The following is a 17804-nucleotide window of genomic DNA, read 5'->3' as shown; positions in this document are numbered from 1 at the left end:
TATCTAAATCATGTAGGAATAAAAAATCACTTATTACCCACCCTGGAATTACTGTTGCAAAAGTCTTATGAATTTTCAGATTTACAACTTCAACATGGGCAGAAAGACTGACACCCTAAATGAATACCACCACTACTGCTGACTACCTAGGGGATGTTAATATGATCTAGGATCACAAGCACTGATTAAATCCAGGACTTAAGGGTCAAAACAAACTTAGGCTGCACCATCCAAGTTAGGCATGCAGTCATTACATAATTGATCTGATAGTGGAACATGCCTCCTCCTTTCTCAATCTGGCTAAGTGGACAAAACCCAAAATCAGCCTCCAGGCAGGTAGTTTATAACAAAAGAAAGTAGCCAGCCATATAAAAGCTCCAGATTTTGCTCATTCTCACCTGTTAAAATTTGCTGAGGTCAGAGTGCCTGGGTGGCTCAGTCAGTTAAGCATCCAACTTTGGCTTAGGTCATGATCTCATGGCTTCTGAGTTTGAACCCCACATCCGGCTCTGTGATGACAGCTGGGTGCCTAGAGCCTGCTTTGGATTCTTTGTCTCCCTTTCTCTCTGCCCTCTTCCACTCACTCTCTCTCTCTCTCTCTCTCAAAAATAAATAAACATTAAAATTTGCTAAGGTCGGTTAAGAGTTGATCATAGTTTTTTTTGTTGTCCTTTGGGTTTGTTTTTTGTTTGTTTGTTCACAAATAATGGTAAAATGGAGTGATTAGCAGTAATTGAGCAGTAATCAATAACCTACCATTTTCAGTGTTTCTTCAATTGAAAATTCTCTTCTCTACTTTTTTTTATTTCCCAATAGCCTATTAAACAGAGTCTTTTAAACATGACTTTATTAGAAGTTTCAATCTTATTAATACTTTTGGCAACAAAGGCTTAGGGAATGTGATCAGGCATTACAGCCTAAGATGCCACTCATATCCTTAACCTATAGTGAATGTCTTATTGCAGACAATTTATGCAAATGATATCAGTCTGGAGCCAGATGGACAGTAGGCTGGACAGTTTTCCATGTATGGCTGCAGTTTACTTGAAGGGCTGTTAAAAACTAGTCATGCACAGTTTCCATCCTCAAGATGATTTAAGTGGTGTGAGGCGGGGGTCTGAGTATCCATATATACTTTTTTAAAGCTCCCCTGTCTAGTCTAATATGCAGGTGTTTGAGAACTACTGGTTTAGACTAAATGTATATTTATGGACATAAACATAGGTCATGAAAGACAGAATTATTTATGAATAACTTCGACTCGAGGACCTTCAGAGCCTATTTGCTGGCTTCTGTGAACTTAAAATAGACCATATGTGTTACCATTGACATTACATTTGGATTGTCATATTAAAAGATATCCTTTGCTAAAAATCTATCAGAGCAGCTAGCATTTCTGGCATCTCTACTGTGTGTAAAGCACCATGTTAGGTTACTTTATAAACTCCACCATATTCAATCCTTATAACCCTCAGAGGAAAGTTTCATTACATCTATTTCACAGATTAGGAATCTAAAACTCAAGAGCGATCAAATAAATTGCACTAAATGAAACCAAAACAACTTAAAAAGTGAATCCATACAAATCATCTTTCACAACATCTCCCTCCTTTCCAATTGTACCTCTAATATTGCAAACAAAAACTAATCTGGCTTTATATCTACACATTGTAGAGTCAAGTCAACACATGCCAGAGTGTGGGAACTGTTCTGCTCAATTAATTAATATAATTAATTGACTGCTGACACAATTGTCTGTATTTCAGCTTCAAAAAGATTTCAATAATGGGAGCAAACTTTAAGAAAATATCCTCCTAACTTATATTGACTACTTTCTCTCCCTCTTGGAAGACTTGAATCCAAAATGAGATGCTTCCTGCCTGCTGAAGAGCAGTGGAAACAGAAAGATATTTGAAGCCATAAATATGCTTTGGGGTGATGGTTTACAGGATTTACTTGCACATAAATCACCTCAGAAACAGACTGAATTCCCATTCATTTCCATACAATTTTCAGCTGCTAATAAATAGCAATCCTGAGAAAAAACACTTGTTTAAAAAAAAGTGAAAGAACCCAAGACAGTAGAATCCTTTACTATCAGCCGATACACAAAATTTGTTCAGATATAAAAATCCTTCCTCTGGGCTAAATGTTTCACCAGCCTAACTTCAACTAAAGGGGATATTTTACCCATAAAATGTCATGCAAATGTGTAGAAGATGAAGCTCTTATGAGCAAATCCCTTAACGCTGAAGTTATCAAATCACTTTTAAAAAGGTTGCATTATCAAGTTACTTCATTTCTGTTTCACAAGAAATAGCTTTTCAGAAATCGGGATCAGGTTCATGTTTATTTTCTTCAGAATCTCCAATGAAGAACCTCTTATAAAGGAGTTTTTAATATAGTGGTTAGTGAAAAAATACATCAATAAACACTTTATCTTCAAATATCAAGTGAAAAAGAAAATTTTCCAGTATTTATGAGAGAGTGATATTCTTCAATTCACATCATGCCAGAATTTTTCTAGAAAAGTGATGCCACCTCAACATGTTATCTCCAAGTCAAAGAAATGAACTGGATTCAGGTTAAAGGAAACCATTTGCACAAAATACTGTAATTCAATCTTTTTTGCATGACTCCAAACTAACTCATTAATCCATTAAAGAAAATATGTCTAAAATATTTATTCTCAATAATGTAAATCTCCTCATGTTATTACTAAGAAAATTCTTACGTTAGTTTTTTTTTTCTTTTTTACTTTTCGATTGACTACATTGACCCAACATGGACTCTGCCTTGTACTTAATGAGAAATAACACCAGAGTGGAAAGGCTAATAGAGTAGGGGTCAGAAGTCTCATGTTCAACTCCTAGGTTTCTTGAGACCTGTTCCTTGATCTAATGATGTAACCTAATACCTCGATTTCCTTATCTCTCACATTCTGATATTAGGGCCAATCTGAGAAGACAATTTTGATATCAAAATACAATAATATACATGAATTTTATACAATACTACAATAATATACATGAATATACAAGAATTTTAGAAGTTAAAAACACTATTTTCCAAAGCATGATCCATAGAAAATTGGTCCCATGAACTAGTCTTTGAAAGAAATGACTATAGTCAAGTAAGTTCTGAAAATGTTAGAAGATTCACAATTTATATTCAAACTTTTAATATTTTAAGAAGTCCTATCGTCATAGTGAGGAAAACTTTGAGCAAAACTTTATCTCAGTATTTCCCCTATTTGACCATGCTATCTTGTGACTGTGAACATCATTGTGCTTAGATGTGCAACTACAGAGTATAGAGAAGATGGTATAGAGTACATTATGTTAAAAAGTATTGTGAGACTTTTAAATTAGGTTATATTTGGACCAAATTTAAATTTCAGCTAAATATATTATTAAAATTGTTTTAGGTTCACTGATTAGAACAAAGGTGATGCCCAAAGTGTAACGACCAAATTTTAAAAACACAGAAAATTCTCAGTTTAAGAGATGTTTTGATATGTGATTTCCCCTGCATCACATTATGAGTGGTTATAAAATAAAAGATTTTCCTCGTTTTGTTCTAAACAATAATGACCCCCAAATGTTTCTTTTAATAAGAAAAATATTAGATTAAATTATTCACTAATCTTTCTAATCTCTTCTATATGTTTTTATACGACCCCTGTAAAAGAGAGAACAGCTCTCCCCTGCCACCTCTCCAATAGAAACCCATAGGGAAAGATCTGTTCTAAAGATACTCCTAGACTTTCTTTGCTCCTTTGCTGTCTCCACTCCGGGAGAGCAGTGGTATATCCAACAAGTAAATGTGGGAGGAATCACTGGGCACATTCAGCTCAGTTCCACCCTGCTTCTATTTGAGAACAGCCTTGCTTCAAGAGCAGGAATTCTTAGATTACTCAGTATTTCTTGGGCAAGCTGTCCTTATGGAGAAGTGTGGTGCCTGAACCACCAGATAAATTAGCCTAATTCTGGGGTGTGAACGTCAGATGGATTTAGCTCTAACAATAAATCACATCAGAGAGTTGATCTTTTGACTTCCAAGTTTACTTTTTAATTTCTCAAATTGTATAACATCTGAGTCGAAGAAAATTCTGCTATTTTTGGAGGCTCTCTTATCAACCCTAAAAATCTGCCTCACAAATTTTCATCAAATCCTAAACTAAAAGAACAATAAAAGCTACCTATTTGCTGCATAGAAAATGCCCAGAGATGAGATACCCTTAAAAGACAACATCAGTTTCACACTAGTCTGGTATTTTCAAGTTGAGCCTTTAAAGTATTTTGGACTAATTAGGAAAATTCTAAAAAAAAAAAAAAATCTATATATTTATATATTCAGTGAAACTGTTCAGGACAGCCCCACCCCACCATGAATGTGCCACTTTGGCACATGGATTAATTTGAGCTGAAGGCAATTGACACCCTGTGGGTTCAAAACAAACTTCTGCTCCTCTCTTAACTATACAGAAGAATCTTAACTGGAAGTTCTTTCCAGAATAAGGGTTATTAGCAAAGATAAATTTTACCTGAGTGACCCATCTGTATGGCACAGCAAACATCTAATTACCAAACATCTGTTCTTCTTGTCCTATGAATTACATTATTTTCCTCTGAAGTTCCAGACCCCTCCCCCCTTCTCCTTAGTTTAGGTGGACATATATACCTTATTTTGCTGGACTGTCTTTGGAATTTCCATGTCTATGTGAATTCCCTATACATAAGCTATTCAATTTGGTATTTTCCTGTTAATCTGTTTCATGTCAATTTGATTCTTAGTCCAACTTGAAGGACCTTAGACGACACAGAAATTCTTGATCCCTGACACTAATAACTAAGTACATTGATACAGAAATATAGAAAAAGAGCTCAGTAAGGTCACTTTCTTTCCTATAGAAATATCTCCAGTCTGAGCTCCCCAAAATCTTTTGTTCTTTGTCTTAGAACCAAGTTTGAATGCTTTACTTAAGGTTCCCAATTAACATTATACCTTTCAGAATGCTCAGCTTATTTTTTATACTGTTTCTAGTTCCATGTATAACAATTATTATGCTCACCTACAAGCCTCTTTTATTGGCTTCCTTACTTCCCAATCTCATTTCTCTACTTCCCAAATAAACACTTGCACTCAAACCTTTCTCACAGGGTCTACTAGTAGGTTAACGTATAATAGAATGCTCTCCCATGCTATCTACAGGCAAAATATCTTATTTCTTCATCATTGTTACAAAAACAATATACATTTCATATTATAACATGCTTATATTATCATGTTTATTATATATAATATTATATTACATTTTTATATTTATTATATTATATTACCAATCAGAGGACATAATTTACTTTTACCCCTCTACAATGTGTCAACTCTTGAAAACATTCATCTTGGTGCTCTTAGGACCTAGTATGATGCCTGGAACATTGTATATGCTCAATAATTGTTTGTTAAATGAAAATTTTTAAAACATAACTGCAAAAAGGCAAAAACTATGGAGACAGTAAAAACATCAGTGGTTGCCAGGCATTGAGGAAGCAGGAGAGAGTAAATAGGCAGAAAGCAGAAGATTGTTAGGGCAGTATATATACTTTATATGATATAATAATAAATATATGTCTTTATAACATTTGCCCCAACCCATAATATGTACAACACGAAGAGTGAATCTTGATGTAAACTATGGACTTTGGGTGATTACCATGTGCCAATGTAGGTTAATCAACTGTAACAAATCCACCACTCCAGGGGTGCCTGGGTGGCGCAGTCGGTTAAGCGTCCAACTTCAGCCAGGTCACGATCTCGCGGTCTGTGAGTTCGAGCCCCGCATCAGGCTCTGGGCTGATGGCTCAGAGCCTGGAGCCTGTTTCCGATTCTGTGTCTCCCTCTCTCTCTGCCCCTCCCCCGTTCATGCTCTGTCTCTCTCTGTCCCAAAAATAAATAAACGTTGAAAAAAAAATTAAAAAAAAAATGCACCACTCCAAAAAAAGGATGTTACGTGTCTGTGGGGACAGGGGATATATGGGAAATCTCTGTACCTTTCCTTCAATTTTGCTGTGAACTTTTAATTATTCTAAAAAAAAAAAGCATTCATAAAAAAAGTAAATATATTGCAACAAATAAAGACCCTAGTATTTGAAATATTATTTAATCTTTTCAAATACTTCTAAGAAAGTGAGGAATCATTTATATTTAAGGAAAAAAAATACATTCTGAGTAAAGCTCAACTGTGGTTGAGAAACAGAATACAAAGCTAAACTTATAAGCATGGAAAGCTTTCTCAGTTAAATCTGTGGTATTTCATAAATTATTTTTATGTGAAAATCCATGTTTCTTAAAATATGACTTTCTATGCAATTTATGCACTTAAGGAGAAAAATACTAAAAAATAGTATTTATCTGATTTTCATAGCATCAAAGGCTTTTATTTTGCACAGGATGCTTTTAGTAATGCTAAAGTAGGCTATATACATGTTTCTATTCCAATTAGGCAAATGCTAAATAGTCACCTTGAGGGATAAAAATGATCCTCAAATCACAGTCATAGTTGTGTCAAACCTCTGCCATTGCTAGTGGGTAATTAAGTACATCATGGCCCCTTGATTCAGAATAAGGACATAAATAAATTGCGAGTGCATGTTTAAATTCTAGTGATTCAGATAGTACTGTATAACATTACTGTATCTAAGTCATCAGAGTTAAATATTTCATGTACATTATGTGGAATAAACTGCTTATACCACCTTCTTCAAATACAAACTCAGTAATTCTCTATTTATAAATTTATTTCTCAGTTTTTTTCAAATTTATGCTGCTTAAATGTATTTTTTATTATTTTTTAAATATAGTTGATACAAAATGTTACATTAGTTTCAGTTGTACAACATAATGATTCAACTTCTCTGTATCTTATGCTATGCTCAACACAAGTAACTACCATCTGTCCCATATAATGCTGTTACAGTCTAATTGACTATATTCTCTATACTGTGACTTTTATTCCCATGACTTATTCATTCCATAACTGGAAGGCTATATTTCCCACCCCCATTTTCTCCATCCTCCTCAGGTCCCTCCCTCCGGCTGCTATCAGTTTGTTTTGTAAATTTCCTTTTTATACATGTTTACCAACAAAAAAATAAAATAAAATATGTACTCAGAGATATATCTGCGTTTTTCTAGGCTCTAACAGTTTATCTAAAACCTGTTTATATCAAACATGAACTTAATTATGTCCAAAAATTCAAAACAAAAGGATAGTGTAAGAGAAACACAGTGTTTGGAATCAGACTTAACCTCTCTGAACCTCAGTTTCATCATCAGTAAAATAGGAATGACTGTATCTATAGATCTCATAGCATCATTTTAGGACCAAAAGAGATAACTTGTAAAACAACTAGAATAGTGATTGGAACCTAGTAGAGATTCATTAATGATTCCTACCTTTTAGATTCAGCTATCAAATTGGAAATTTACTACCTATGAAAATTAACAACGTATAATGCTACATAAATACTCTTGTACAACAGTTTCATAGGATAAAAAGATAAACTAAATGTGCATCTGTTCTTGAAGCTGCTGATGCAAATCTACCAACAGATTTTGCCATATAGTCCTGATATTTTATTTTGATTCTGTCTCATCTAAATCAATTCCTTAAGGAATTGGTATATTTTACAGAAAATATGACCCTTCCTAGATTAACACACTCATCTGTTCCCAGTTCAAAACAACACGAAACTCACATAAAGTCCACATTTCAAAAAAAAAAAAAAAAGCCCACATTTCATTAATTAATGTAGAAAAGGAAGCTTAATATCACAAATTCCTCTTAAAATTCTTAAACATTTGCAGATAACTATTTGATTTCCTATGGAATTTAATGAAAGTGTCAGAACAAAGGTAAAGTATAAAGGTGATTCAGAAGAAAGCATATTCTACAAGCAACCAAAATCCTAGCCTTATCTTCTTCAGATAGGTCAACTGGAGTCAGAAATGTAATTTCTCAAAAGATATGGTGAGGCAACCTTCTGGAGAGAGGTAACTTATGAAAGAGCCGAAAGCTGAAGCCTACCCTCTCAAAAGCTGGGGCTAATTTATTTTACTGAATGAGAATATGTGTAACACATCACAGTACCCAGCATACCTAACTGTATGGCTATCTTTAAGGAGCACAGTAGAAAAATAAAGCCTTTGGTAAGTCAATGATAAAGGGCTTTAAAAAGTACACTATAAAATGCTAATCAAAAGAAAGATGGAGTGGTTATATTAATTTTTTAAATGTACTTAAGATTCCAGAATATTGCTAAGAATATAGAAGGATATTTCATAAGGAAAAAAGTCTTCATTTTTCAGGAAGACATAACATCCTAAATGCGTATGTACCTAATAATTGAAATTCAAAATACATGCAGCAAAAGAGGCAGAAATGAGGGACGAAATACATAAAACTAAAATTAATAGTTGCAGGCTTCAATTCTGTTCTATAACCAATGGAAAAATAAGTATATACAAAATTGGTAAGGATATAGAATACTGAAATAAGGCCTTTTGTAGCAACGTGGATGAAACTGGAGAGTGTGATGCTAAGTGAAATAAGTCATACAGAGACAGACAGATATCATATGTTTTCACACTTATGTGGATCCTCAGAAACTTAACAGAAGACCATGGGGGAGGGGAAGGGGAAAAAAAAGGTTAGAGAGGGAGGGAGCTAAAACATAAGAGCCTCTTAAAAACTGAGAACAAACTGAGGGTTGATGAGGGGATGGAAGGGAGGAGAGGGTTGGTGATGGGTATTGAGGAGGGCACCTGTTGGGATGAGCACTGGGTATTGTATGGAAACCAATTTGACATAAATTTAATATTAAATAAATAAATAAATAAATAAAAATAAAAAATAAAATAAACTTTATCAACCAATTTGACATAGTTCACATTACACAACACTCAAACAATAATAGAACACATATTCTTGTCAAGCACGTGTGAATCATCCACTAAAACAGACCATATGTTGGCCTATAAAATAAATATCAGTAAATCTAGATATTAAAATTCTGTACTGTACAGGGGGTATCCTGGGAAGATGGCCACATAGGAGGACGCTGGGCTCACTACCCATCCTGCTGATCACTTAGATTCCACCTACACCTGCCTAAATAACCCAGAAAACCGCCAGAAGACTAGCAGAACGGAGTCTCCGGAGCCAAGCCAGAAGAGAGGCCCACGGAAGAGGGTAGGAAAGGCAGAGAGATGGTGCATGCTACACGGACTGGCGGAAGGGAGCCGGGCGGAGGGGCAGCCTGCGGGCCAAGCAGAGCCCCCGAGTCTGGCTTACAAAAGCGGAGGGGCCAGACAGAATGTGTTCTGACAGCAAACGGGACTTGACATCTGGAAGGTTATAAACTAACAGCTCTGCTCGGAGAATGGGAGGGCTGGAGGACAACGGGGGAGGGGAGAGTTGTTGAGCCCCAGAGGATAGAGCTCAGCTTAGCGGGGAACAAAGGCACTCGCCAGCGCCATCTCCCTCGCTCATCCCCCAGCCAAAATCCCAAAGGGAACCGGTTCCTGCCAGGGAACTTGCTTGCACCGGGCAAACACCCAATGCTGTGCTTGCATGGATCCATCCCTCCGGTGGGTCTGACTCCCTCCCAATGCCACAGGGCCCCTCCCGAAGCAGATCTCCAAAAGAAAAGGGAGCTGAGCCTGCCCATCCCGCCTCCATCCACCTTGCCTATCCACCCCAGCTAATACGCCAGATCCCCAGCACCACAACACTGGCAGTGTGCAAGTAGCCCACACGGGCCACGCCACCCCACAGTAAACCCCCCCCCCAAGAGAGGGAAAGAAAAGGCACACCCCAGTCTGACTGTGGCCCCAGCGGTGGGCTGGAGGCAGACATCAGGTCTGACTGTGGCCCCGCCCACCAACGCAAGTTATTCAAGACAGCACAGGGGAAGTGCCCCGCAGTCCTGCACCACTCCAGGGACTATCCAAAATGACCAAACAGAAGAATTCCCCTCAAAAAAACGTCCAGGAAATAACGACAGCTAACGAACTGATCAAAAATGATTTAAACAATATAACAGAAAGTGAATTTAGAATAATAGTCATAAAATTAATCGCTGGGCTTGAAAACAGTATAAAGGACAGCAGAGAATCTCTTGCTACAGAGATCAAGGTACGAAGGAACAGCTAGGAGAAGCTAAATAACGCTATCAGTGAGCTGTAAAATAAAATGGAGACAACCACGGCTCAGATTGAAGAGGCAGAGGAGAGAATAGGTGAACTAGAAGATAAAATTATGGAAAAGGAAGAAGCTGAGAAAAAGAGAGATAAAAAAATCCGGCAGTATAAGGGGAAAATTAGAGAACTAAGTGATGTACTAAAAAGAAATAATATACGCATAATTGGTATTCCAAAGGAGGAAGAGAGAGGGAAAGGTGCTGAAGGTATACTTGAAGAAATAATAGCTGAGAACTTCCCTGATCTGGGGAAGGAAAAAGGCATTGAAATCCAAGAGGCACAGAGAACTCCCTTCAGAAGTAACTTGAATCGATCTTCTGCATGACGTATCATAGTGAAACTGGCAAAATACAAGGATAAAGAGAAAATTCTGAAAGCAGCTAGAGATAAACGTGTTCTAACATATAAAGGGAGACCTATAAGACTCGTGACCGATCTCTCTACTGAAACGTGGCAGGCCAGAAAGGAATGGCAGGAAATCTTCAATGTGATGAACAGAAAAAATATGCAGCCGAGAATCCTGTATCCAACAAGTCTGTCATTTAGAATAGAAGGAGAGATAAAGGTCTTCCCAAACAAACAAAAACTGAAGGAATTTGTCACCACTAAACCAGCTCTACAAGAGATCCTAAGGGGGATCCTGTGAGAAAAAGTACCAGAGACATCGCTACAAGCATGAAACCTACGCACATCACAATGACTCTAAACCCATATCTTTCTACAATAACACTGAATGTAAATGGACTAAATGTGCCAGCCTAAAGACATAGGGTATCAGAATGGATAAAAAAACAAGACCCATCTATTTGCTGTCTACAAGAGACTCATTTTAGACCTGAGGATGCATTCAGATTGAGAGTGAGGGGATGGAGAACTATTTATCATGCTACTGGAAGCCAAAAGAAAGCTGGAGTAGCCGTACTTATATCAGACAAACTAGACTTTAAATTAAAGGCTGTAACAAGAGATGAAAAAGGGCATTATATAATAATCACAGGGTCTATCCATCAGGAACAGCTAGCAATTATAAATGTCTATGTGCCGAATACGGGAGCCCCCAAATATATAAAACAATTACTCACAAACATAAGCAACCTTATTGATAAGAATGTGGTCATTGCAGGGGACTTTAACACTCCACTTACAGAAATGGATAGATCATCTAGACACACGGTCAATAAAGAAACAAGGGCCCTGAATGACACATTGGATCAGATGGACTTGACAGATATATTTAGAACTCTGCATCCCAGAGCAACAGAATATACTTTCTTCTCGAGTGCACATGGAACATTCTCCAAGACAGATCATATACTGGGTCACAAAACAGCCCTTCATAAGTATACAAGAATTGAAATCATACCATGCATACTTTCAGACCACAATGCTATGAAGCTTGAAATCAACCACAGGAAAAAGTCTGGAAAACCTCCAAAAGCATGGAGGTTAAAGAACACCCTACTAACGAATGAGTGGGTCAACCAGGCAATTAGAGAAGAAATTAAAAAATATATGGAAACAAACGAAAATGAAAATACAACAATCCAAACGCTTTGGGATGCAGAGAAGGCAGTCCTGAGAGGAAAATACATTGCAATCCACGCCTATCTCAAGAAACAAGAAAAATCCCAAATACAAAATCTAACAGCACACCTAAAGGAAATAGAAGCAGAACAGCAAAGACAGCCTAAACCCAGCAGAAGAAGAGAAATAATAAAGATCAGAGCAGAAATAAACAATATAGAATCTAAAAAACTGTAGAGCAGATCAACGAAACCAAGAGTTGGTTTTTTGAAAAAATAAACAAAATTGATAAACCTCTAGCCAGGCTTCTCAAAAAGAAAAGGGAGATGACCCAAATAGATAAAATCATGAATGAAAATGGAATTATTACAACCAATCCGTCCGATATACAAGTAATTATGAGGGAATACTATGAAAAATTATATGCCAACAAATTGGACAACCTGGAAGAAATGGACAAATTCCTAAACACCCACACTCTTCCAAAACTCAATCAGGAGGAAATAGAAAGCTTGAACAGACCCATAACCATTGAAGAAATTGAATCAGTTATCGAAAATCTCCCAACAAATAAGAGCCCAGGACCAGATGGCTTCCCAGGGGAATTCTACCAGACGTTTAAAGCAAAGATAATATCTATCCTTCTCAAGCTCTTCCAAGAAATAGAAAGGGAAGGAAAACTTCTAGACTCATTCTATGAAGCCAGTGTTACTTTGATTCCTAAACCAGACAGAGACCCAGTAAAAAAAGAGAACTACAGGCCAATATCCCTGATGAATATGGATGCAAAAATTCTCAATAAGACTCTAGCAAATCAAATTCAACAGCATATAAAAAGAATTATTCACCATGATCAAGTGGGATTCATTCCTGGGATGCAGGGCTGGTTCAACATTCGCAAATCAATCAATGTGATACATCACACTAATAAAAGAAAAAACTATATGATCCTGTCAATCAATGCAGAAAAGGCATTTGACAAAATTCAGCAATGTTTCTTAATAAAAACCCTCGAGAAAGTCGGGATACAAGGAACATACTTAAAGATCATAAAAGCCATTTATGAAAAGCCCACAGCTAACATCATCCTCAATGGGGAAAAACTGAGAGCTTTTTCCCTGAGATCAGGAACACGACAGTGATGCCCACTCTCACTGCTGTTGTTTAACATAGTGCTGGAAGTTCTAGCATCAGCAATCAGACAACAAAAGGAAATCAAAGGCATCAAAATTGGCAAAGATGAAGTTAAGCTTTCACTTTTTGCAGATGACATGATATTATACATGGAAAATCTGATAGACTCCACCAGAAGTCTGCTAGAACGGATACATGAATTCAGCAAAGTCGCAGGATACAAAATCAATGTACAGAAATCAGTTGCGTTTTCATACACTAACAATGAAGCAACAGAAAGACAAAGAAACTGATCCCATTCACAATTGCAACAAGAATCATAAAATACCTAGGAATAAACCTAACCAAAGATTTAAAAGATCTGTAGGCTGAAAAGTATAGAAAGCTTATGAAGAAAATTGAAGAAGATATAAAGAAATGGAAAAACATTCCATGCTCATGGATTGGAAGAATAAATATTGTTAAAATGTCAACACTACCCTAAGCTATCTACACATTCAATGCAATCCCAATCAAAATTGCACCAGCATTCTTCTCGAAGCTAGAACAAGCAATCCTAAAATTTGTATGGAACCACAAAAGGCCCTGAAGAGCCAAAGTAATTTTGAAGAAGACCAAAGCAGGAGGCATCACAATCCCAGTCTTTAGCCTCTACTACAAAGCTGTCATCATCAAGACAGCATGGTATTGGCACAAAAACAGACACATAGACCAATGGAATAGAATAGAAACCCCAGAACTAGACCCACAAACATATGGCCAACTCATCTTTGACAAAGCAGGAAAGAACATCCAATGAAAAAAAGACAGTCTCTTTAACAAATGGTGCTGGGAGAACTGGACAGCAACATGCGGAAGACTGAAACTAGACCACTTTCTCACACCATTCACAAAAATAAACTGAAAATGGATATAGGACCTGAATGTGAGACAGGAAACCATCAAAACCCTAGAGGAGAAAGCAGGAAAAAACCTATCTGACCTCAGCCATAGCAATTTCTTACTTGACACATCCCCAAAGGCAAGGGAATTAAAAGCAAAAATGAACTACTGGGACCTCATCAAGATAAAAAGCTTCTGCACAGCAAAGGAAACAACCAACAAAATAAAAGGCAACCAATGGAATGGGAAAAGATATTTGCAAATGACATATCAGACAAAGGGCTAGTATCCAAAATCTATAAAGAGCTCACCAAACTCCACACCCTAAAAACACATAACCCAGTGAAGAAATGGGCAGAAAACATGAATAGACACTTCTCTAAAGAAGACATCTGGATGACCAACAGGCACAGGAAAAGATGCTCAACGTCGCTCCTTATCAGGGAAATACAAATCAAAACCACACTCAGATATCACCTCACACCAGAGTAGCCAAAATTAACAAATCAGGAGACTATAGATGCTGGAGAGGATGTGAAAAAAGGGAACCCTCTTACACTGTTGGTGGGAATGCAAATTGGTGCAGCCACTCTGGAAAACAGTGTGGAGGTTCCTCAAAAAATTAAAAATAGACCTACCCTAGACCCAGCAATAGCAGTGGTAGGAATTTACCCAAGGGATACAGGAGTACTGATGCATAGGGGCACTTGTACCCCAATGTTTATAGCAGCACTCTCAAAATAGCCAAATTATGGAAAGAGCCTAAATGTCCATCAACTGATGAATGGATAAAGAAATTGCGGTTTATATACACAATGGAGTACTACATGGCAATGAGAAAGAATGAAATATGGCCCTTTATAGCAATGTGGATGGAAATGGAGAGTGTGATGCTAAGTGAAATAAGCCATTCAGAGAAAGACAGATACCATATGTTTTCACTCTTATGTTGGTCCTGAGAAACTTAACAGAAACCCATAGGAGAGGGGAAGGAAAAAAAAAGGAGGTTAGAGTGGGAGAGAGCCAAAGCATAAGAGACTCTTAAAAACTGAGAACAAACTGAGGGTTGATGGGCGGTGGGAGGGAGGGGAGGATGGGTGATGGGTATTGAGGAGGGCACCTTTTGGGATGAGCACTGGATGTTCTATGGAAACCATAGAACAATTTGACAATAAACTTCATATATTGAAAAAAAATTATGTACTGTATAGCCTCTGACTGCAATTGGATTAAAGTAATATCAATAACATATTGATAAAGAAGTCTGGAAAATCCAAAATGTATAGACATATACATCAATGGAACAAAATAATGTCTAACAGTAGATCTCATGTATAGTTTCAATTAATTTTAGTAAAGTTGTTAAGATAATTCAACAGAGAAAAGGTAGTCATTTCAACAAATGTTGCCACAAGAACTGTACGTTCATTTGGAAAAATATTTCAACCCTTATCTCACACCACACACAAATGCTAACTTCAAATGTAGCATAGATCAAAACAAAAAGCTAACACTCTAACACCTCTGGGAGAAAATGAATAGACAAAAATTTCTTGGGCAAGATACCAAAATTCACTAACCATATAAAATGATAAATTGGATTCTACTCTTCTAAAGACACTTTTAAAAAAATGAAAGGCAAGTGAGGACCAAGTGATATTTGCAGTACATATACCTGACAAAGGCTGGCATTCAGAATATATAAAGATTTTCTACAACTTAGTCATTTTAAAATGGGCAAATATGTCAACAGATAGGTCACAAAAAGAAGATATATGAGTAGCAATAAGCATCTGAAAAGATACCCAGCGTCATGACGGATCGTGACGGAAATGCAAATTGATACTAAAATCATAATGATATATTGTTAAATACTCACTAGAATTGCTAAGATTAAAAAGAATGACAATACCTGGTGTTGGGGAAGACACAGGACAATTGCAGCTCTTATAAACTATTGTTGGGAATGTAAAATGTATAAAACCACTTTGTAAACCAGTTCGTTCTTTTTGCTTAAAGGTAAACATACCTTTATCATACAACCCGGCAATTCTACCCTAAGGTAGATGGAGAGGAAATGGAGAGGTAAGTCCACACAAAGGCTGCACATAAGTATTCAAAGCAGCATTATTTAAAATAGCTAAGGGGCGCCTGGGTGGCGCAGTCGGTTAAGCGTCCAACTTCAGCCAGGTCACGATCTCGCGGTCTGTGAGTTCGAGCCCCGCCTCAGGCTCTGGGCTGATGGCTCGGAGCCTGGACCTGTTTCCGATTCTGTGTCTCCCTCTCTCTCTGCCCCTCCCCTGTTCATGCTCTGTCTCTCTCTGTCCCAAAAATAAATAAAAAGCATTGAAAAAAAAAAGTTTTAAAAAAATTAAAAAAATAAAGTAAAATAAAATAAAATAGCTAAAAAACTGGAAGCAACTCAAATTTATATCAACAGGTTACTGGATAAGCAAATCGTAGTATTTCTTCACAATGGATTACTACTTGGAAATTAAAAAAAAAAACTATTGAATCATAGAACACACAATTAATGAATCTCAAAAACACAATACAGAGCAAAGGAAGCCAGACAAAAGAGTTTATGCTGTATGATTCCTTCTATATGAAATTCTAAAATAAGAAAAAGTGTTATCTAGTGAGAGAAGACAGATTAAGTGATGGGGAATTAATTAAAGCAGGAGGGAACTTGTTAGGGTGAACTATACACCTAAAATTATTGCACTTTATTCTATGTAAACTATATATCAATAAATATGATTTTAAAAATCAGTATTCATAAAATATATCATTTAACCTTTATGATTGAGAGAAGTATCATCATCAAATAAAAGTTTTACAATTGACATTTGTCTTAATGTGGATTTCGCAGAAGCATTTCCTGAGACAAAGATTTGAATGAAAGTAGTTTATACTGGAGGTGATCACAGAAGGCATCAGAAATGGAGGGAAGAAGTGAAGCAGGGAAGAGAATAAATTCAATAAAGTTTGTTCCATTAGGCAAATTACTACTGGGGGATTTGGCAAACAAGGGTATGGCTCACACATATCAAAGTTATCCCACCTGAAGATCAGTGGTTGAGGGCTCCTCTGGTCATTGTTGGAAGCCTGTCCCTGGAAGCCTGCAGAGCATTACTTCCTGGGCACTTATCTGCTGCACAGGGAGCAAAGCAGGAGCCAGTAGACAGAGATCCTTCTGGAAAAGAAATGCAGGTGCTGGCAGATGGAAGTTGAATGAATATAGACTGAAATGCTGAGGGGAGTAGGAACTTGAATGGGACACTGTCAGTGCCTGCTACAACATTACTGGAAAAGAACACCCAACAATTTAAAACACATTGCTGATTCAGAAATTTTAGCTATATAGGTATTAGAGTTGAACACAACTTTGGATCCTTGATAGTTTTATTTGCAGTTTGTTTTTAAGATCAACACATTTTTTACAATAAAGATGTAAGCCCCAGGAACTGACCACAAATTTGAAATCCAGGTTTATGCCACTTGAATATGATGGAAAATATAAATATCAAATTTAGTCATCATCAAATAAAGTACAGAGCAATGTAAAGAGAAGACAAAATAGGAACATGATTTAGAAATATTCTAATCATTCTTTCCCGCAGTGGTCTTTATTTGGCAAAGAACTACATCTTTCCCATGATCAATCACTAGCAGCAATATATTTAGGGATAAATGTAGTATGTAAGACACTTAACTGTTATAACTATCAAACTATTATTCTGCAACAGAAGAACACTAAATGTTATCTGAGAATCCTAAGAGAATATAAATTCCCACATAATGAAGTGGAACAATTAGACTTGTTATTGTTTTGTTTCTTAACAACTTGAGGAAATTTAGCATCAACCATTATAGTCATAACTGTCTATTCAACTTCCACATATATTTAAATTTCCAAATGAATATGAATTTTACATATTTAATTTCCAGGCACAATACTTTTGAATCTATTGTCCCACTACAGTATATCTAAGTAGATT

General features: G+C 36.6%; 1 long non-coding RNA gene across 2 annotated transcripts in view; it reads right to left on the bottom strand.

Moving 5' to 3' along the window:
* The window catches only part of LOC123383887, a 229516-nt gene that overhangs the window by 205259 nt on the left and 6453 nt on the right, over window positions 1-17804 (bottom strand). For both annotated transcript variants that reach the window (XR_006594239.1, XR_006594240.1), the window contains exon 2: window positions 16868-16999. This is a non-coding gene — a long non-coding RNA (uncharacterized LOC123383887). The remainder of the gene's footprint in view (window positions 1-16867; window positions 17000-17804) is intronic.

Source organism: Felis catus, chromosome A2 (genome assembly GCF_018350175.1).
Source record: "Felis catus isolate Fca126 chromosome A2, F.catus_Fca126_mat1.0, whole genome shotgun sequence".
Lineage (NCBI taxonomy): Eukaryota > Metazoa > Chordata > Mammalia > Carnivora > Felidae > Felis > Felis catus.
Note: the sequence above shows the minus strand (reverse complement) of the source record. Positions and strands in the feature narration are given on the sequence as shown.